At 40.8% G+C, this 24357-nt stretch overlaps 1 pseudogene; it reads right to left on the bottom strand.

Moving 5' to 3' along the window:
* Positions 1-18540: 18540 nt before the first annotated feature.
* Positions 18541-19534, bottom strand: LOC139738793 (uncharacterized; annotated as a pseudogene).
* Between the last annotated feature and the right edge of the window lie 4823 nt (positions 19535-24357).

The following is a 24357-nucleotide window of genomic DNA, read 5'->3' on the forward strand; positions in this document are numbered from 1 at the left end:
CGCATACTCCCGCATAGTTTTCGCATGTCAATCGCATAGTCTGCGCATGATATGCGCGTTAAAGGAAACCAAAACCCAAATATGAATTATTTTGGATTGAGTGAAAGTAGCAGTATTAGCAGATCATAATATCAGCCAAAGTTTGAGGAAAATCGGCTGTCGATTCAGAAGTTATGATTTTTTTTTTTCCGGTGCAGTAATTGCTGGATAAGGAGGCTACTATACAGTTCATGAAAACGTTTCATTTTTCATGAAAAGTACACATTCAATCGACAAGCTACTGACATAGGTTAAGGGTATATCATTTCCTCTACTTTCTGAAAGAGGTAAGGCAGATGCTCTTTCATGACCCTAAAAAAGTGAAAATATGTTCAATTTTCTTTGTTTTCTATATATTGTTGTCCGTAATAATGTCATGAACTGTGGTAGTCTCCTTGTCAAGCGATATGGCGGCACCGAAACTTTAGACATTCATAATTTTTGAATGGAATGTCCAATTTTCCTCAAACTTTCACTGATGAGATCAATTAATATTGCTGCTTCCACTGAATCCACACTTATATTTGGGTTCTGGTTTCCTTTAAGTGATCAAGAGCAGTCGTTACAATACAGACTAATAATAATCTGTTCGTATCATGGCACCAACGCATTCCTCCTCGTGACAGAACCTCTGCAGTGTAAGACCAGTGTTTCAAAGGCCAAAGACAAGGGAAGGAATACAGTTGGTGGATCAAGGAAGGACATTTCATGATACACGATAATGTTGTTTGTTGAATTTTTCAAATGCATTGCATTAAAAGAAAAGAGGGGAAAGAGTTGGTTAGGATGTATCTATAAACTAAGCTTGGGCGCAACTATAGGGTTACACTTTGTTATGCCGTAGTTTTGTAGATATTCCGAATGTTTGTTTATCCTAATGATGCAGGGTTCGTTAATTCCAAAAATTGGAAAATGTTCCTAATTTAGAAGGTTCGTTGATATTATTAATATGAATATGCTGTATGACTCTTGGGTGTCTGTCTAGTGGGATGACCCCTCCCACCCGCATGTAACTACTCGACAGAAACAGTGATTATCAAAAGATTATTAAATGACTTTCGGATTAACGAACCTTTTTCATTGTCGGATTAACGAGACTTTTGAATGAGGAGTATTCGGAACAACGCAACAATTGATGCGATTTTAAGGAACGCTATATTTCATGTTAAGATTACCAAACCTTCGGAATAACGAACATATTTCATTTTTTAGACTTACCTATCTCCGGAATAACAAACATTCTGACAAACATCATCGCAACTTTACCCACCTTCGTTTCTCAGGCTTCCTTCTTGGTGTTTCTCAAAAACAATGAGCCCTACAGTCACTACATTATAAACACTTTCTTTGCTCTGGAACAGCTTTCCGAGTATTGAACGTCTTTAATGTTGTTGAATTTCTTATTATCATATCTATACAGTCAGATACTTGGAAGTGGAAGCAAGTTTTATGATCTAATAAAGGAAAGACAAAAATACTGCAAGTAGTGTCCTGGCAACGAATACGAATACGTAAATTATGCGTAAATATGTCGTAAACATGACGTATCATTGAGTTTCAATTGAGAACACTCATTTCTTGAACTATTCGTAAATTCGAAATGACTAACCTCGGCCTGCGCGCCACTAAATACCACGTATAGGCCTACTCGCAGTGACTCGCACGCCATAATGCGGTGCAGTGCGCAAGCCCAAATTCGTGCAAGTGACAGGGTAGCTATAGATAAAAAATTCCGCGTCCAAATTTTGATCGAGACCACAATTTGGAATTCCTGAACTGCCTGATACCTTCGGCAACTTGTCGTAAGGACATCGTCAGGACATCCATGCCTTTCCGTAACACTTCTGCACCTTCCGCAAACGCTCCTGAAAGAATTCTGCGGTGCGGGCAGCTTCGCAAATGAAAGCAGAAGACACCCGGAATGTTAGGACAGCGCGGATCTAAAATTTCATGTGCGCGAAGCTGCTTCGGACATTATGTGGTCGAGATACAAAAGAGTCACCAGGTTCCAACGAGCGAAAGGATTTTGAAAGTGAAAAATCAATGCAGCATAACGCCTATGAAGCGCAAAAAGACAAAGAAGGAAGCGAGGTCCCCATCCTAGCCCCGCAACCGAACCTCTCTTCCTCTGATGAAGAACAGGTAAAAGCCAGCATTTCCTGGCGTCCAATGAAGAAGGCAAAGCAGAAGGCAATGGATACTTTGTCAGCAGTAACTAAGAAGAAAAAGAAGCAGCCCCCACCTCCTTGTATTTTTTTCGCTCTTTTTATTTATCATTTTCGTTCGAGGGATTTGTGATGGTTGCCATTACGTATACATCGTTTTGTTCGTTGCAAATGTGATAGCCCAGCTCAAAACCCACAAAAGTAGAACCAGGTCGAAATGATTTTTGCATTTTTATACTGAGTTCAAGTACATGGTGTAAATGTAGCTAGGTTATTGATGGTCGTTGCAGTGTGGATGAGGTGGCTGTTCTAATGTCACCCCCAAGACAAGATGCTATATAACTCCATGTCATCCAAACCATCGCAACGTTCTCTAATAATGATAATGGTATGTATCTTTTGCCCAGGGTAACACGGAACAAACGGTGATCTGACTGAAATTACGGTATAATGTATTGTGGGATAGGAACCCGATCCTTCGACTTAAACTCGGGACCACGGACTACCCCAGAATGCCCTTACTAACTCAATTTTATGTTTCAAGTTTCAAGTTTCAAGTTTCTTTATTTCACCAAAGCATGGAACATATTAAAAAAACAATACATACATCAATATTCGGATACGATTACAAACATATCAATAATACAGTGAAAAGGAAAAAAAAAATACAACAGAAATAGATTGACAATAACACATACATACATAGGTTTAACAGATATGCTATGGAAGGTAGCAGCCAGAAAGGAAATGTCCCTTATTTTTAGCTGACCTAAAATCATTCATTCAATTTCAATTACATGTATCTATAGTGTGTTCAATTGAAGTAAAATGTAAGAACAGGACAAGACAAGACAAGACAAAACAAAACACACAATGACAACAAAATACGGGATGTCTTGAATCATAAAGAATAAAAGATTATACTCTTGACCTCAATGAGTTTGGCTATAATTATAAAAGAGAGTTTTTTGTAACCAGATTTAAATGTATTCAAAGAGTTAGCATTACGAATTGCACAGGGGAGAGAATTCCACAGGGTAGGACCAATGTAAATGATAGATCGTTGATAAAAAGAAGTACGGGATAGAGGTAGGTGAAAATCATTCGCGGATCGCGTGCTATAATTATGAATTTGATTATTAAAAGTGAACAAATCTAAGAGAGTCTTTGGTAATAAACGATTTCTACACAAATACATGAAAATGCCAGCTTGATATTTGTACATATCATTCAACTGCAATATCTTCAGGGATAAAACAGTGGCTGGGTATGGGCAAGGAAAGTGGCATGGGAAATGATTCGTATTGCACGTTTTTGAAGCACTAAAAGTCTTTGAATGTAACATTCGTGAGCATTGCCCCAAACAGTTATTCCATAATACAAATGAGGTAAAATTATAGCATTATAGATTGACTTTAAAACAGACTTTGGGAGAAAACTAAGTTTATACATTACACCAATATTTTTTGATAATTTATTACAAACAAAATTAATATGATTCGACCAATTCAATTTATTATCTACATGAACTCCAAGGAATTTCACTGAAGACGTCTGCATGATTTGACAACCACACATGTTAATAAATACATTGTCAGTGTTACATTTTTTCTTTGTAAATATCATAATATTAGTTTTTGATATATTGATTAATAATTTGTTTACTCGCAGCCAATTTGTAACATATTGCAATTCCTTATTAAAAACCTCTTGCAGAGAATCAATATTATCATGAGACAGAAATATACTTGTATCGTCTGCAAATAAAATATATTGTAGAATATTAGAAACATTGGGTAAATCATTTATATACAAAAGAAATAAAATAGGCCCGAGGATCGATCCCTGGGGCACTCCACATCTTATGTTTTAGTAATCTGATATATTATTATCAATGGATACAAACTGTTTACGATTGCTCAAATAACTTTTCAAAAGTTTTAAAGTGACTCCACGAAATCCATACGCACTTAATTTAGCTAAAAGAATATTATGATCAAGTGTGTCAAATGCTTTGCTGAGGTCTAAAAATAAGCCAAGTAAAATTTTCCCGCTATCTATTGCACAGATCACCTTATGAATAAAATCAATCAAAGCAGAAGATGTGGAGTGCCCCGGTCTAAATCCATACTGATTTTTCTTAATGATATTGCACTTCGTAAGAAATTCAACAAGCCTATTGGAAATACTTTTTTCAAAAACCTTGGAAAAAACAGATAACACTGATATTGGTCGATAGTTTGTCATTACATCAGAGGAACCACTCTTTAGGATTGGTACAACTCTGGCTATCTTCAATCTATCTGGAAAAATACCAGATTCCATACACTGATTAAATATTGCACATAGGGGTTTACATAACAAATGAATAGCTCTTTTAACAATTCGAACATCAATATTGTCATATCCAGCACTTACATCTTTCTTAAAATTGTTTACAATATTAATTATTTCTTTACAAGTAATTGGTTTAAAAAATGCGGTTGACTCAACCTTTTTAACATATTGGAGATAATCATAATCATATGAATCATCAAAAGAAGAGTTAATACCAATATTGACAAAAAATGTATTCAACAAATTACAAATCTCTTTGCTATTTACTACTGTTTCACTATTACACTTAATAGATTTAATGATTGTTTTCGAATTACACTTTTTCCCCAAGGCAGTGTTTATCACATCCCATGTCTTTTTACTATTGCCACTACTGTCAGCTAGCTTTTTCTCATAATATTTCTTTTTAGCTAATTTCACCGTATTCGTAACTTTATTTCGATATTTCTTATAAAGAGCTTTACGATAATCAGTCGGATTCTTCTTATACAATTTATACATTTTGCATTTCTTCCTTATCAATCTACGAATATCTTTTGTACACCATACATTATAATTTTTCCTGTGTTTACAAGTTGAAATTAATGGAAATGATTCATTATATTTGTCAGTGACTGAATCAAAAAAATTATCAAAACTAATATTACCATCATTTCTATCACATGCCCATGACATGGATTCCAATGACCGCAAAAAATGTATAATATTATTTTCATTTAAATCCCTCTTTACTTGTCTTTGGTCTCTTTTTACCAATGAAATGACACTTTTACAAATGCAATAAACAGGAAAATGATCTGATATATCAGTAAGAATAACTCCGGACTGGATTTGGCAAGAATCATTGGTGAAAATATTGTCAAGTAATGAAGCGGAAGAGTCAGATACACGTGTAGGATGACGAATCAAAGGTATCATAGAACTCAGTAACAACAATTCCACAAATTCATTTACATATTGCACATGCCCTACTTTAAGCAAATCAATATTAAAATCTCCCATCAAATAAAAAATTTTCTTTTCTTTCTTTACAATATCTAAAATATCATTCAAAGACTCACAAAATTCTTTAACTGACTTATTGGGTGGTCTATATACAACACAAATTAGAATAGAGGAATTCCAATTTGTTATTTCTATAAAAATACTTTCTAAAAAATCAGTATTGGTATCAAGGTCACAACGGCGATTAAAAGATATATCTTTGTGTACATGTGATCCAACACCTCCTCCGCGTTTTGTTTTGCGGCTGTTACCAATAAACTCATAACCATTCATATTGCACAATGATAAAGGGGAATTATCATTTATCCATGTCTCACTGATGCCAACAATTTTAGTTTGCATGGACAAAGAAGATAAAAAAGTGACAAATCATCAAAATTATGACACAAGCTTCTCACATTAACATGAATACAAGACAAATATTTACTCAAATCATCATTAGAATATTCATTTTCTATAAAATCATTAAACTCCTCAGGTGTGCAATTTGTTTGAAATGACTCATTATTTACTTCAGATTCAGGTGGTGATAAATATTCATTAAGAGTATCAAAGTCTACATCATCGAGACATCCTAGAAATCTACGCTTACATGACATTACACACTATTGCACACAAAATACAAATATACAAACATACACAGTGAATATATCAAACTGGAACACACAAGAAAAGGAGTAATATACCAATTGGAGATAAAATGCTTGGAGGGTTGTCATTTTTCAGAAACGATTAGTTAAAAGTTAGGATGAGAACTAATGTCATTATTCTAATTGCACAAAACCAAAGTTAAAATGAAGATGCCATGTTTATGAGGATCAACATTGCACATACTACAACCTGGTCAGATCGGCTTTGCTGTGAATTTGTCTCCGCATTGTCTTTCCGTCTGATGTCCTCACTGCGACGACGATTCTACCACCTTGTGACCAAGCGGAGACAACTTTGCTGTTCTGTGTTCTACTGGCAAGAAAGGCATCATGGAGGAGAGATCGATTGGGGTCGGTCAAGTCTTCACAGATGCTCAGGCCGGTGCCTTTGAGTTTCTTTCTGTTCGTGAGCAGGCGTTGGTGAAGTCGGTATGATGTCATCTTCACAATTATCGCTCTCGGCTTGGATGATCCGACTGGTGGTGGAGATCGTCGTTGAACGCGGTGACTGCGATCAATGTCGTCTCGTCGTAGCTCCACTCCGAGGTTCTGGTTGGCGATCCGACAGACAACGTCATCTGTATTTTCCTTGTCAGCTTCCGGGACACCAAAAATGCGCAGACAGTTTCTGCGGGAGTACTGCTCCTGGTTGTTCAGGTCAGATTGCAGTTTTGCAATCAGGTGGCGATCCTTTTCAGCATTGGCTTTGAGTGTGGCAAGATCTCGCTCTGAAGAGTCTACTTTATGCTGAAGATCAAGTATCTGCCCAGCCTGTTCCTCGAGTCTAGTGAAGAGCTCCTGGAATTTGGAGTCAAGTGCTTGCATCACAGCTTCTTTCATGACCTTCAGTACGTCATCATCCTGGAGGATCTCCTTAATGAGGTTCTTTGTTGGCAAGAACCATACACAGTCCAGTGAGGCAACTTCAATAGAATCAGCGGAGCATGTTTCCTGATAGGTTTGGTTGGTTTCACCTGTTTCATTTTGAATAGTTTTGTAAGTAATGTTTTATTTGACAATTCTTGGCAGTTATTTGATAACTATATCTTTAACCGGTAAATACGTTTTGTCATAGTTCGATGTGTGTCTGCAAGACAGTTTCCGTTAAGTTACGGAAGGCAGTTTTACACAATTCAAAATGAACGATGTGATATTCTATCTGCAAGTCAACACGAACAGGGAATGGAATGTATTGACTACAAGTTTTAAAAAATGCTTGAAGGAACAGTATGGATTATGCTGAAAATATATATCACCGACTTTTGCAAACAGAGCAAAGACATTTCTAAAAGGCGTTAGTTTGTTGTTGTTGCTTTTTCTTCAATTTCAATTCAAGTGTTAGTTGTCACTTGTCAATACAGTGCAATCACAATCATTCGATCCCAGCCACTGTTATCCTTTTACCTACCTCCTCCCTACTTAAGTATGCAGACCTCATGAACAAAAATGACATTTGTATATTCAGATTGCAGGAAGTGACAGATGCATAGGCCTATGAGATATTGCGTTTGTGACCTGCTTTTGCTTGTTTGGTGGTATTGCACAGTCACTCTGTGGTCAACAACCTTCTACACTCCATCGCCACGCAGAATACCAGAATGTTTGCTAAATCTCATTATGAATATTAGGCACATTCACGACTTTATGTTTATGCCTGTTCAACGCATGTGATCGCCAGCATTGACGCTCGGTGTACACACACGAACACACCTGTACAAGTGGCTTCCAATAACCAATTGGTGTTGAAATCCAGTGAGCGCTCATGTCTTCAGCCCGCGAAATGAAAACTCACTCGTTTGAAGGATACACACTCTGTGTTCAGAAGCGCCAATGGTTAGCGCAGCAGCCGATGAGCGTCTAACATCACCGTGAAAGCCCCTTGAGTCTGCACCAGTGGGAAACTTCCGCTTTCTTTTCCGTTTTGCTGTCACGGAGTTGCCGCTGTGTGGTCTCGGAAAATCGACTGCGTGTTGAACCATGGCTGAAGTAACGTGAATTCGAGACAAATAAGCTCGGACGATCGATAGATTCAGTAAAACTGCAGTAAACCTGGACTCGACAACTGTCAGAGTACCTGTAGCCTGCGGGATATGGTCGAATTCGACGTTTCTTCAATGCCCAAGCACCACACCCGCTCCTTCGACGTCACTTACGACTTCACTTTACGACCACCATTTAACTTCACTGTGAACTACATGTAAGCTGGACGTGAAGCGAGTGACAACTCAGCCGCGTTACGGACGTATAACCACCAGTGTGAACACGTCTCTTCGCAACTGTGAACATCGTTCTCGGTCGTTTTCCATATTGGATAAGGTTTGCTTGTTGGGTCACAACTCTTGACTAAATGTAGTTCTGGTTTGTACTGTAGTATTGACAATTATGCTCCTTTTACACCATGTTCCCGGCAACCACGGCAGCCCCGTTTGCCCAAAACGTAGTGCACCGTGGATAGATGAGATATTCTCTCGCTTTTTTCACCTCACTATTCTTGTCTTGTTCGTTCCAGTCCTCACCCCGGTGAACCATCAGAACGGGGTCTGGTCAGGCGATACTGCACAGCATTTTCCGTCGCGCCTTAGTACGTCCCCCTCCAAGTCTTGTTACGGCCTATTGCGTGCTATAACGTTTTGTTCCGTTCACTCCATTGTTATTACGGCCTACAAGGTTTCTCGTTAGCACCGGGACAGCCGTAGCAATTTTTGACAGTTTAAAAATCTCACACGGCATCCACGGCAATCGCGGCCTGTCACTTTTACCCATGCCCCCTCCCGCGTTATTGTCTCACGTCCATGCTGTTTTGTCCACGGTGGCCTAAAACGTGACTGCCGTAGCCGCCGGGAATACAGTGTAAACGCAGCTTTAAATTTATCTCAATTGCCGTTACGCTGAGAGCTGTATAGGTCTATGTATAGCAAACCATAAGTCGAATGTAACCAGTGCACTTAATTTTAGCCAATGTTAGTTTTTGCATTATGTGTACCATTCATGGCATAAGGTAATGATATGTTCACACCGGATACAGTTCGTTATTCAGGTTGTTTGTGATTCCGAAAATTGAATAACGTTTGTTATTCCGAAGGTTCGTAATCCGAAAATCAAAATAGATAAGGTTCATTATTCCGAAAGTGCCTTAATCCGAAAACGAAATACAATTGCAATTACAATAATTACATTTGTATATCGTTCTTACAAACAATAAGTTGTTTTGCAGCGCTTTAAGCTGCGTTTACACCATGTTCCCTGCGACCACGGGATAGGCAAACGCGACAGGCCGTGATTGCCGTAGATGCCGTGTCAGATTGTTAGACTGTCAAAAAATTTGCCACGGCAGTCCAGGTGCTAATGAGGAATCTTGTATGCAGCGATAAAACAGGTGAACGTAACAAAACGGGGCGGCACGTATTAGGCCGTAACAAAACTTGGAGGCTGTCCGTAGCGGGACGCGACTGAAAATATGGATAGTCTAGCCTGACTAGACGCCGTGAGAACAGCGTCTGACAGCAATAAGTTCACCGGGGCGAGGTCTGAATCGAAGAAGACTAGAATGCGAAGGGGGGGGGGGGAACAGGAGAATGAATGTCTCATCTACCCACGGCGCACTAAGTTTCGGGCAAATGGGGCCGCCGTGGTCGCCGGGAACATGGTGTAAACGCGGTTTTACATTTGTCATCATCTACTGCGCAGCTGCTATATAAACGGGTGCACGTCACAAGACCAACACCCACGAGTCATGACACATTCCGAGAGTTATACACCCCACAAGTCATACAGCCCACGAGTCATACAGCCCACAAGTCATACAGCCCATTATATACAGCCCACGAGTTTGGCACTAAGCGAACAAAGCCCACGAGTTCGACATCAAGTAAAAGGGGTCATCCCACGAGACCGACACCCACGAGTCATACGGTCCACGAGACCGACATAAAAAATAGGTCCATGAGTCATACAGCCCATGAGTTATACAGCTCACGAGTCATACAGCCCATGAGTTCGACACTACGCACAAAAGGCTCACGAGACCGACACTAGGCAAAGAAGGCTCACGAGACCGACACTAAGCAAAGAAAGCCCACGAGACCAACACTAGGCAAAGAAGGATCACGAGACCGACAGGATGAATAGCGCCATTTACATGTCAATTACCTGTACAGGATGTTCCATGAAGGGGGAAATTACATACTGGCAGGTGCAATTTCGTAACGTTATCGAGCGAGAGATTGAAACTAATTGAACAGCACCATCTGCATATCAAGGACATCAAGTAACTATGTTTTTCTACACTTGTGGCTTTTAGAGTGCAGTTCTGTCACACTACGGGGAGCGACATTGTCAACAATAATCTCTTTTTTTTAAAATAGAATTGTCCTCGTCATGGGAACCCCCCCCCCCAAAAAAAAAAAGTATGAAAAAATAATAGAGGACAAGAACGATTTATGGTTTGATTTTAGATGCCATCGTGCTATTTTTAATATGCTTTCCCAATTTCTAGATAGACGGTGGACAGGATGTAATTCTTTTTTCGCCTTTTTCTTTCTCGCTTCACTTGACATTTCAGAGGATGAAAACGTTTTATATCGCAGCGATTCACCTCAATTTGTGGCTTGTATTTGTGAAATCATTCTCCTCAAAACGGTACATTTTTCATGAAATAGTATAGCGGTTTTCATGGATGCATTTTCTTTTTCCGAATCTTTAAAGCTACCTTTATAGACGATTATATCATTTTCTGTGAATTTGTACTAAATCAGCACCTTTGCAGATGACTACTCCCCTTCAAAAACACGTAAACCAAGTGTGCACTGCAACATTGACCATTTTGTGAAATATTTTCTTGTAAACTTCATTTCACACCTGGGTATTATTCTAGATGGTTGATCTGAATGCCCACATCATTTTTTTTTAAAGTGGGTGTATGCCGGTATACGTTTTGCGGAAAGGGAAACGAGGGTGTTTTGGCATTTTCGAAATTAATATCGAAACATCTCATGCACTTTTACAAGGAATTTGTTTATTTTTTCAAAAACACTCAAACGCGCAAACACAATTAAAAATGTTGAACAATTCAGAGGGCGAGGGAGGGCAATTGACGGGGTAATCCCCTAGCAACTCTCCTTTTCCATCTCTCATATTCCTTATGCCATTATCTCGCAACCCTATACAATTAATTGGTCTATAGGTGGCGGTGTTCATCCTGTCGGTCTCGTGAGCCTCTTTTGCCTTGTGTCGGTCTCGTGAGCTTTGATTGCCTAGTGTCGGTCTCGTGAGCCTTTTAAGCGTAGTGTCGGTCTCGTGAGCCTTTTATGTGTAGTGTCGAACTCATGGGCTGCATAACTCGTGGGCTTTATTTACTCAGTGTTGCACTCGTAGGCTGTATAACTAGTGGGCTGTATGACTTGTGAGCTGTATGACTCGTGGGCTGTATGACTTGTGAGCTGTATGACTCGTGGGCTGTATGACTTGTGAGCTGTATGACTCATGGGTGTCGGTCTCGTGACGTGCACCCCACGAGACCGACACTACGCAAACAAAGCCCACGAGACTGACGCTCCGCAAAGAAGGCTCACGAGACCGACACTAGGCAAAGAAGGCCCATGAGACCGACAGGATGAACAGCGCCATCTATAAACCAATGAAGAGTGAGTAATTGTATAGGGTGTCCCGATAGTGGCGTAAGGAAGAAATTAGTTATGGGAAAGGGGAGTTGCCTAGGGTGTTACCTCGTCGGTTGTCCTCCCTCACCCCCTGAAATTTTCAAGGACTCTATGTGTGTGTGCGTGTGGGAGTGTTTGTGCAAACTTAATAAAATTCACTAAAAATGTGCACCAGATCTTTCCACTTCAATTCAAAAAAATGCAAAAGCACCGCCGTTTGCGTGCTAACTCCTCGATCTTTTTAAGTATTCTTGCCCCCCCCCCCCAAAAAAAGAAGAAAATCTGTGTACGGCCATGATTATTACAGTCTAGTGGGATGTTCGAAGAAAATATGACTGCTATTGATATTAAAAAAAAACACTTTGGTATTGCCATATTACAGCAATTTTGGTGTGCTAGTTTTAACAGTTCTTTATGAAATAAAAATTGTACCTTCGCCGTCCATTTTATTTTATTTTTTTTTCTTATTTTAGGAGATAGAGAAATTTATCCCCCGAAGTTGTCCTGTCCCGTCTTTATACAAGTAAAAGTTCAAAAATATGGTCACTGTCGCAGCGCACACCTGTTTTACATGACCTGGAGGGGGCGTAGTCATCAGCTAAGATGTGGTTTTAGTATGAATTCGCAGGAAATAACGTAATCGTCTATATCAAGGTATTTGTTATGATTCAGGAAAAGAAGATACATCCATGAAAACAACTTTTTATTCCTTCAAAAATCTACAATTTTGAAAGGAATAATAATCATATTACAAACACAGACCACAAATGGAGGATACATTCCTGCGATATAAAAAGATCTCATCAATTCAATTTCATACGTTATAGTTACAGAGATAAAATTAATAGCTTCTCTAGAACTTCTTGGCAGCAGTGCAGGATATCTAATATTTAACTGGTGGAGCGATGAAAAAAGGGGAAAAATCTTTCATCCTTCCCATATATCTTCTAGCTAGAAATGGGGAAAGCATATTGAAATTAGCACGATGTCATTATGAAAATAATTCATTGTTCTTGTTATTTTCCCATTCCCCCCCCCCTTATGACATTAATGCAACACCCTGTATAGATGCACGCTTGCAGTTGACATATAGATGGCGCTGTTCATCCTGTCGGTCCCTTGGGCCTTCTTTGCTTAGTGCCGGTCTCGTGACCCTTCTTTGCCCAGTGTCGGTCCGGAGTGAGCTTCTTTTGCGTAGTGTCGGTCTGTTTGTTTGTGCGTAGTGTCGGTCTGTTTGTTTGTTCATTTTCCATCTGAGAAGATGGTTGGATAGTCCATATTCAGCTACACTAAGCTGGTCTTCCATAGGGTCTAGTTGGATGTGAGACGGGACCACTTAGCCGGGTTAAACACCCTGCTCTTTGCGATGAATGAATGAAGCGGGATCTTAGATTACGTGCGTGAGTTGTGCCTCTTTCACACACGGGACCTCCATTTTATGTCCTATCCGAGGGACAGAGTGTTTTGCCTCTTGCTAGAGGGGACGGTATGATTACACACAACATTGCTCAGTCCAGACTCGCGTATCGAACCCGGGTTGCTTTTATCGGAGGAAGACGCGCTACCGACTGAGCCACAACTCACCGCCCAACTCACTGGTCTCGTGAGCCTCTCCTGCGTAGTGTCGGTCTCATGAGCCTTTCTGCCTGGTGTCGAACTCATGGGCTGTATGACTCGTGGGTGTCGGTCTCGTGGGATGACCCAAAACACAGACTCTACTATATACATTGCAAAAAAACAACAAAAACAGCAACGACGACGCCAAAACAAATAAGGTTCGTAATTCAGAAGATTCCATTAGTATTCACTTTTTCTTTGTCTTTTTTTAGTTTTCAGTTTTCAGATTAACGAACTTATTTCATCTTTTTTTTTGCGAAATAACGAACCTTTAGAATTACGAATCTTCTGATTATCGCCATAAATCAACTAACCATATTTAATTTTCTGATGAACGAACATCTGTGCGGAATTTGTGTGTTTCGGAGTAACGGGCATTCTGAATAACGAACATTGATTCATTTTTTATCAACATTTAAGCCTTCTCAATAACGAGCATCCAGATTTAGGTAATATATGTGTTTCCGAAAAACGAACCTTCGGAATAACAACTTTTATTTTTTAATCAACGAACCTTCAAAAAAAAGCAAACATCGCCCGCTCACACCTGCCTGCCGGGGGATATAGTATCTAACGTTATCACCCATGTATCGAGATAGAGAAACTCTAATGGTTGGGAGACACTCGTGGGCAGGTGAATACCAGCGTCTACACGATTGTACAATGGATGTCGGATTTGATCTCCAACGTACCTGTCAATAAATACAAACTCAAAAGGTAATAGCCTTGTTTTTGGTTTATCATTCTTTCGAGATCTATTTGGGTGAGGAGATGGTGCGAGAAAGTCCTTTAGTTCTGTACATTTTCATCAAATGAATATTCTATACACACGCACTATACCCCCATCCTGACCTAAGAGCTCTAACAGCTGCCACACGGACTAGCTTCATTTTCGTAATTCTGTTTGTTCGTCTGATATTGTACGGTTTCAATGCTTATGTGTATTTCTCTTTTAAGCAGAAATTTACAGAGAATCTAGAAATATGACAAGTTTGATGTCTACGGAAAGCTAAGAAGCTAGTTAACAAAACTGGATATCTTTTAGACGATGTAACTTTACCCCCAAACTGTTTTTGAGATTGAAAAAACACCCAATATCCATGACCACGTAGCTCCGTTCGCTACAAGAAACATCGGATTTGAGCGACGTCACCAATGTGTATGAGCTGAGTTGCCGTACGGCTATATGAGACCTGCTCTGCATGGCAAAACCCGAAACTTCTCGGCAAATGTGATTTCGCGCTACAGCCCGAAAAAGGTCAAAAAATGACCCCAGCGACCAAATTGACATTTTGGTATCATGTTGCAGGGGAAATTTTCTAGTTTCTGATTGATATCAACATTTCGAAATACAACCTACAAAATGTGGAATTTTGAAGAGAAAAGTGGGATGTCAATCTCAAAAGTTGGCCAAAATCATATGTCTAAAGACCAAATTGCCTTCGCTTGCGGCGAAAATGACTGTGCTTTTGGCGATCGTGTCTTAGATATTCTGCGTTGAACCCTGACACACTTGGTACCTACAGAAAGCTCTACCTCTGCTTATTCCAAAATGGTCATGGCATGATGTCATGCTACTCACTTTCATTCATAAATTCGTCTGAAACATGCGTAAGTTTATGCAAATCGTCTCCCAGACGCGTAAACTGCCTTGTTACCAAGACACTTGATCGAAATACGTGTTCACGATTGGTCAACTGCGCCGAGGACCCCCTTGTTTACAAGCAACCTACGTGTTATACTATAGGGATCGCTGCAGCAGCGGTGCATGCTTGCATGCAACACGTGTATCGTGACTGCTGCTCAGCACGGAAATGTTGCAGTTTCCCGCTTTGTTAAATGTTTTTTTTTTTTAAATCAACACACAAGAGAAAAAGAAGGTCACATTTATCTAACAAACCTTCATCATGCCATTTCGAAGAAGAATCAAGCTGAAATCACGCCATCAAGGAATATCTCTTCACTGCCAATTCTGCTGGTAATGTTGTGCGTACACCTGATCACGGCGATCGCGAATCTTGAACTGATTACGGTAGGTTTTGTGCTTTTCAAAGGTCGTATTTCCGTATATTTTTGGGTGTAAAAATGATTTCCAATCAATTACAGCTCTTTGACTTAGTTATCATCCTTCATGAGTATGTAAAATTACCTCAGCTATACGCAAATCCCACACAATGATCGATTTGTTGTGTCAATGATAACAGCAAATTGTGGCTGTACGAATGAACAGCTGATCACGGCGATCGTGAATCTTGAGCTGACGATAGGTTTTGTGCTTTTAAAACTTCGTTTTTCCGTAAATTTATGGGTGTAAAAATGATTCCAATGAACACAAACAAGCAAACAATTTCACGACGTGAATATATAGTTTTGGCGGACGATTTATTCTGGATTGACAACAAATTACACACCAATTTCCTGAAAAGTGCACACACTTTGCCTATAGATACGTAAATCTCACTGGGTTGCATACACATTTGGTGATGTCGCAGATTTGTCACTTTTCGTAGCCGTATCGAACTTTTTCCAGTGCTCAAATTTGGTTTAAAAAAAGATTCTTATCTTCAAAGCAGAGACAACTTTAATGCATGATTTATGTCAGAAATTAATTGAAATAACATTAAATGATGGAAAACAGTCAATTTATATGATATTATTTCCTATAAATTTTTTCTTTAACACATCCGTCATGTGTTATTTTGTTACGTCAGCGCATTGTCTCCTCATAGAGAACGATTCAAAGAGAGTGAATCTTTTATGATAATTATAGCGGGATACCTTAATCTTTTAGCTAATCACAGGTAAGACTTCGGAAAAGAGGGTGCCATGGCAACATTTCGTGTTCTTAAATGTAAACAACTAATGTCGAATTAGCCTCACCCTAAAAGTATCCAGATGATATCACCGAGGTGTTTAGTAATTTCTGTATATAGTTCATTTTATGAAAGAGGAGCAATTTGGGACTTTATAGTTTTCATTCATTTATTTATTTTCAATATATTTGTTTTACGTACCCAAATAAAGAAAATTATTACAAGGTAACGATAACAATTCTTACAAGCAGGTAGAATGTCATATTGGGATGTAGCCTAATTAAGCATACACTCTTAGCATAGTTGGGCAAAAATGCCCAACATTTAACCAACACTGGGCAACATACTGTCCACACAACTATTGGTTAAAATCTGCCCAACTGATGTTAGGTAATGAGTTTGCTATGTGGTTGGGCAAATTGAATTGCCCATCAGCTGTTGACCAATCAGACTTTACCCAACTTTGCAATTTCCCAACCGTTGGTTATATTTTGAGTTGGGTAATCATTTGCCCAACCAATTTTACCCAATTAGACATTGTAGCCAAAAAAAAAAAAAAAAAAAAAAGCTGCTGAAAACTGCTTATCCAATGAAGGCGAGCCAATGGAGTAAAAAGGAGTCAAAAGGGGCCTGAGCTTTCGATCCCAGCAGAATCTTCGTCAGAGGCAAAATGACAAACAATCAGGGAAAGCAATCACATAATCATAAGGACTACACACAACAAGAACAGACAGGGACAGGCTGGGTACACAGAACAAAGAAAACAAAGGAGAGGGTGGGAGGTCATGGGCAAGGAGCCCAACAGGTAAAGGGAGGGGGATTAGAGCAGGAGGGTGGACAGACAAAAGGCAGAGGAGGGTCAGTGATGATCATGAGTATCAAGGGGGCAACCATTGAAGGAAAGGATGAATAGGGAGGCAACATCAAAGAAGATATGGAACACCAGAAGGATAAAGAAAGGGGAAGAGTGAAAACAGCAACAGCAAGGGGAAGGGGGGGGGGGGGGCTGAGCAAACAGTGAGCCCTAAAGGTGTACCAGGAGGAGGCAACAAAGGGAAGTAATCAAACATATCAAAGTATATATACACACAGTAATGACAATAATGACAATGAAATAACAGTAATGGAAATATATGCATATATATATATATATATATATATACTGATAAAAGAAATAAAATAAAGCACATGTGATAAACTAGGGGAGAGAAAATTGTATACATATATGTAGATAAGCAGGCAGGGCATAATAAGCACAAGTATGTATAAACAAACAAACCTAGTGTGTGTATGTGTAGGTGGAAAAAGGCTGTATAAAAGAGACTCGGACTAGAGGAAGGAATCAATTTGGAATAAAAGGGTCTGCAAATGGAAAAAGAGCAAAGAAAAACAAAATGAAATTAGAACATGAAAAAGAGAATGATAATGGTGGTAATAATAATGAAAAAATAAAGGTGGTCAGTCATTTCCCTCCTGGATGTTGAGGCCATGTGGTTGGATGGTGTGAAGTCGTCTCATCCAGAGCTTCTCTCTGCTGGTTCTGACTGTGTCTGGACGAGTGCCTAAAGATTCACTGCCCTGTAGAGTCATATCAGTGATGGAATGATCGGGTAGATTGAAATGGTGGCCCACTGGAGTGTCGAGCTTGGCTGTGTTGACAGCAGATCTGTGTCCATGGAAGCGTCTTTTGAGTGTAGTCTTGGTTTCCCCAACATACTGGATTCTACAAACTCTGCAAGTGATGAGATACACAACATTATTGGTAGTACAAGTGATGTTTCCCTTTGTGTGATGAGAGAGGCCGGTAGAGTTGCTGGTGAAAGAGTCAATCTCATGGATGTGTATGCTACAAATGATGCACCTACTGGCTGAACATTTGAATGTGCCATGCTGTAAAGGAGAAGAATTGTCAGTGACGGAGGGTACTTCAGCACGGACGATGAGATCCTTGAGGTTGTGGGGGCGTCGGTATGCCAGGATGGGAGTATCTGGGACGGCCTGTAAGAGACGATCAGAGGTGTGAAGGATATGGTGATTATCACGAAGGGTATTGTGGAGAGAGGGTAGATTGGGATGGAAAGTGGTCACGAGGGGTATTCTGTCAGTGATGTCCTGCTTGTTGGTTTTCGGTTTGAAAACTTCAGATCTGGGGAGAGAACGAATTTTGTTGATGGCTTGTTGAACTCTCCTGGTACCGTAGCCCCTGGCTGCGAGATGTCTCTTCAGGTTCCTGGCATGGAAAGAAAACTCAGAATCCTCAGAGCAGATACGGCGAAGTCTGGGGGCTTGAATGTAAGGGATACTGGTTTTGCAGTGGCGGGGATGGCAGCTGGCTGAGTGGAGGTACTGATGGGTGTCTGTGGGTTTAGTGTAGAGAGTGGTGGTGACATGATTAGACTCCTTCCTAACGGTGACATCAAGGAAGTTGGTCTCTTCTTGGGAGAAATCAGAAGTGAATTTGATGGTTCTGTGGAAAGTATTGATGTGGTCAATGAAAGTATGGAGGCTTTCTTCCTCCCTGGTCCAGATGAAGAAAATGTCGTCGATGTAGCGCCACCAGATCCATGGACGACAGGGGGCTGAATCTAACATCTGCTGCTCTAGCTTAGTCATGAAGAGACAGGCGAAGGAGGGAGCCATCTTGGTACCCATAGCTGTGCCAGATACCTGTAGGTAGTGCTTATCAATGAATGTGAAGTTTTTTTTCGTCAGTACATTTGACATGAGGGATTTGATGTCAGATATGGGGGGTTGGAATGGCCGCTGCAAGTCAAAGCCTCACAGGAGGCTAGAATACCTTCATCGTGGTGAATATTGGTGTAGAGAATGGAGACGTCGAAAGTACCGATGATTGCTGTCTCGGGTATCTGGTCCTTGATGTCATCGAGTTTCCTGAGAAAGTCGGGTGTGTCATGAATGTAGGAGGGTGCGACTGAGACAAGATGTTTAATGTGGTGATCAACAAAGAGGGAGATGTTCTCTGTTGGGGAACCATTTCCAGAGAGGATGGGACGACCGGGATTGCCAGGTTTGTGGATCTTGGGGAGGAGATAGAATCGGGCAGGTTTGGCATTAACGGGGGAGAGAAATTTCTGAGCCTTCTTGGTGAGGTGTTCATGTTCCTTCATGTCATCGAGTGTCGACTGGATCTGTTGGGAGAAATTATCGGTGGGATCAAAGTCAAGAAGTGTGTAGTGGGAAGGATTGCGGAGATATTTCATGGCTTCATCGATGTACTGCTGGCGGTCCATTACTGCAACAGCTGATCCTTTGTCTTCGGGCTTGATGATGATGTCAGACCTGTTTTTGAGAGATGAGAGAGCCTGGCGTTCTTCCTTTGGGAGATTGTCATGTGATGCAATGTCGAGGTTATCTGCGGAGTGGACTTGAGATGAGACAGCTTCGATGTACGTTTCCAGGGAGAGAACTCTGTTCTTGGGGGGAATCAATGAGCTTTTTTGATGAAAGGGCTCAGGAGCAGAAGGGGGTTCATCGAGAAAAAACATCTTTGAGACGTAACCTGCGGTAGAAAGTAGAGAGGTCTTGGCTGAGTGCTATCTGATCGACCTTGGGTGGAGTGGGACAAAACTTGAGACCTTTTGAGAGAAGAGACGTTTCTGTTTGAGATAGGGGAGAAGAAGAAAGGTTAACGACAGAAGTGGAGGATACATCAGTGCATGTGGTGTGTCGCCTGAATCTGTTAGACCGTTGACGTTTCTTCGTGAAGTTGCCTATTTTCTTGTTCCTGCGAGCAGTGAGGTCAGACATATGTTTTGAGAGACAAGATTCAATTTCATCATTGTATTTGAGCCACTGGGTGTCGGTGCAGCAAGAGCGAAGTTCACTCTCCAGTCTGTCGATGTCAGCTGAAAAGGAAGTGAGAGAGGCTGCGCACTGTTCGGAGAGAATGTTAATCAAACGGATGGAAGCTCCATGTAGAGTCTGGTTCCAGCGTTTCCGTAGTTCAGGCGAGAGTGTTCCAAGAGCTGGAGTGCAGTGGAGTTGGAGACCTGTGGGTATCATGCGGTTGAGGGAGTAGAATCTGTAATTGTCCTGGTGAAATGAGAATCTGAGGGCCCTGAAATTGGTTTTCCTCAGTTGATGAAAAAGAGATAGTTGGTTAGCCATGGTAGGCAGGGGACAGAGAAGAACAATGATAGCCAAACCAGGGAAGGAGAAATACATAACCTGTCAGAATTGAAGGAAATTCAAAAAAGGGAACAAGATTGACCTGTAAGGCAAATAAATCAACGGGAAAAGGGTATACAGTAGGTCAATAAACAAGTCAACCTGTGCTAAGCAGAAAGGTGAGTGGAGAGAAATGATAAAGGGAAATGAGACGAGCTCAGAGATGAAGGCACGGAACTGAAAAGAAAAGTACCAGGGATGCGGAGACAAACGCCTGAAAAGAAAGTAAGAAATATGATACAAACAAACAAATGCAACACTGGAAACAAAGATACTACAAGTGAGAAGTGGGAGGGAAACAGGGCAAGGAAGGAGACTGAACTGGAACAAAGCAATAAAACAATTAAAACAACAGATAAGACAAAGAGGATAAGGAGGATCACGTGGGCGTGATGCAACAGCAGAGAAGGAACTAAATGTAGCAAAAAAAAAAGCTGCTGAAAACTGCTTATCCAATGAAGGCGAGCCAATGGAGTAAAATGGAGTCAAAAGGGGCCTGAGCTTTCGGTTCTAGCAGAATCTTCGTCAAAGGCAAAATGACAAACAAGCAGGGAAGGCAATCACATATAAAGACTACGCACGACAAGAACAGACAGGGACAGGCTGGGTACACAGAACAAAGAAAGCAAAGGAGAGGGTGGGAGGTCTGTGGAGCCGGGAAATGTGCAAACGCCGGGAAATGTGCAAACGTCTCGCCGGGAAATGTGCAAACGCCGGGAATTGTGCAAACGTCTCGCCGGGAAATGTGCAAACGCCGGGAAATGTGCAAACATCTTGCCAGGAAATGTGCAAACGCCGGGAAATGTGCAAACGTCTCGCCGGGAAATGTGCAAACATGACGCCGGGAAATGTGCAAAAGTTCAGTTTTGCCGGGAAATGTGCAAAACGTCGCCGGGAAATGTGCAAATCATTTACTTTAGCGATATTGTGTATAAAGATAGTAGATAAACTCCATATCAAAACTGCCCATGAACTTCCACCATTTAGATTTTCTTAATAAAATCCTTGACAGATTTGTCGCGAGGGTCCCGCGTTCCGTATTCACTGGCGTCCAAAGTTCTCCCTAGCGAGGGGCGGACACAGTCGCTCTGCTGCGAATGCGTCGGCCTGGGAGTAGACTCGACCTCGGCCTCGGCGCCATCTACAAAATTATTTAAATGCAACATATAACAATGGGGTGTGTTCGAATCATACACACAAAAAGATTATCAGCTTAAAATCCTGACATCACAGTGAAAATTTGAGAACTGCATTATTATCCAATTAACATACAAAATTCACATAATGAAATGTTTCAAACATTGGAAATATAACAGTGCATAGCTTATCAAACATCACCGCATCGTTTTCAAAAACTGTACACCATTATAATATACTTTATCACTTATTCACGGGGTTCTCCGGGGCTATATGTGGATTATGTGGTGCCCTGAAACACATTCACATCCTTATACACGACAAAGCAGAAATCAAATCGCACTTTAACTTACCAATGACCGGTGTAATATAACCAAAATGCCTCTTCTTCTTGTCTACTGGAAGGCTGCAAAGGCTGTTGGAATACGCCTTCTGGCAGCAAACAAAAATCTGAACTCTAATCAGCCAGTATACAGGCTGACGGTAAGGTGGACGGACGGCTCCTGGCCGCAAACGAAATTGGGCTTAGACAAAAAATTATCTTGCCAACTGGCGCCTGGGTGTGGCAGGTTGGTTTTCTGCCATCACGGAGCTAACTCAATGTTCTCTCGGTGAAATCAAAATGGTGTCTGCCCCGAAAAGATCCAACTCTACTGTTAAATTGCTACTCGACTACGACACTCCTTTTCGAGGCATTTGGAATATTTGATACGACTAAAAGGACTTGAACGAAAACACCTATACAGCACTCTCCCAGAACTGGAGCTATTTCCTGTCTTTTCTTTCTACATTAATTGACATGCAAAAATAAATGAACTCGTCTCGGTCATCGATGGCGCGACTTGTAATACATTTACACCTGTCCTAGCACTTTCTCTCTCTCACTCTCGCTTTCTCTCTCGCTCACTCAGTCGCACTCTTTGTCTCGTTGTCCCTACACGTAAACAAGTTTGTCTAGTTGAATGACCGATAGGTGATCTACATGAAACAACCTGGAAATGCATTTTCAATGTGACAGACACCCCTCGATCCGCCACAATCAAACGTAAAATAAAATTTCAGGCATTAGTGTCTTCATAGCACTAACTAAGCTCTCTTTTCCGGTTTGACAGAAGAAGATAAAAATTGAGTTTAGGGACTCCGAATCTTCAACCCCCCCCCCCCCCCTTAAGCGGTGTGTGTGTGGGGGGGGGGGGGAGGGGCTCATTTTAACAAATTAAGTGCATATCACCGTAAAGAGACAATCTGTCAATTTTGGTGAAAATCCGTCGTAGATTTTTCAAGAAGATGCTGAAAATGTGGAAAATTCCTCTCCTTGCCCTCACACCCCTTGATCCGCGCCATAACCAAACATGAAATTTCATTCATGCTGTGTCTTCATAGCACTAACTTAGCTCTATCTTCATCGGTTTGACAGAAGAAGATTAAAAAAATTCCAGAGTTGAGGGACGCTGAAGCTTCAACCCCCGCAGCCCCACCCCCCCCCCCTTTCGGGAAGGGGGGGGGGGCTCATTTGAACAAATTAAGATCATAATTATTACCATAATCTTGCTATACCTGTCAAGTTTGGTGAAAATCCCTCATAGATATTTCAAGAAGATGCTAAAAATGTGGAATATCCCCCTCCACCCATCACCCCTCCCCCCCCCCCCGATCTGGGCACCCCTTGATCCGCCATAGTCAAACATGAAATTTCATTCATTAATCACGTTAACACTAACTTAGCTCTATCTTTTTCGGTTTGACAGAAGAAGATTTTTAAAAATCCAGATTTTTGGGATGTTAAAAGTGAAGCTTAACCCCCCCCCCCCTTCGGCGATGGGGGGGGGGGGGGCGCATTTTAACAAATCAAGATTATATTAACATAAATATGACTGTATCTCACAAGTTGGGTGAAAATCCGTCCTAGATTTTCGAGAATGTGCTGAAAATGTGGAAAATCCCCCTCCTCCCCCTCACCCCCGATCAGGGCACCCCTGGGTCCGCCATAATGAAACATGTAATTTTAGTCATTAATGTCTTCATAGCACTAACTTAGCTCTTTCTTTTTCAGTTCGACAGATGAAGAAAAAAATCAAGCGTTTAGGGACTCTGAAGCTTCAACTCCCCCCCCCCCCCCTCCTTAGGACTGGTGTTGGGGAGGGGGGCTCATTTTGACAAATTACGATCATATCACCATTAAGATGTTATCTGCCAAATCTGGTGAAAATTCGTTGTAGGATTTGCAAGAAAATGCTGAAAATGTAATTAAAAACTAGAAATGTCGCTATGGCAACTGATGCCTCCGCCATAATGCATGATTCTCCCAATAAGTGTAAATGTCTTCACAATGTGAGATAAACAGTTTCACATAACTGGCAAAATACTGAAATGACAGGTTTGACAGAAATATCCTGAATGTTCACTTTCCTTGAACTACGTTTGCCATAATAGTCTATTAAAGGGTGCAGGTACATGTATTTGGGGAATTGAGGATTTTTACTTGACTTCTGACTGACCCTTTTATAAGTTTATGCATTGAGTAATTTTCAAGGTATAAAGAAAGAGTGTAATTACAGTATAAAAAATATATGTTGTTTGCATTTAAACCTGGCCTTGACCCTTAACCTTTGACCTTTGACCTTCTGGCAGGAAATTTCCAAGAGAATCTCCATTAGGTAATATATGTATATCAAGTTTTAAAAATAATAATGCAAGCATTGCATACACTAGTACATGAGGGAAATAGTAAAATTTTGACGAGTTGACC

The sequence above is a fragment of the Diadema antillarum genome, unplaced genomic scaffold (assembly GCF_040938485.1).
Source record: "Diadema antillarum isolate AM-2024a unplaced genomic scaffold, OU_Dant_1.0 seq00000768_RagTag, whole genome shotgun sequence".
Classification (NCBI taxonomy): domain Eukaryota; kingdom Metazoa; phylum Echinodermata; class Echinoidea; order Diadematoida; family Diadematidae; genus Diadema; species Diadema antillarum.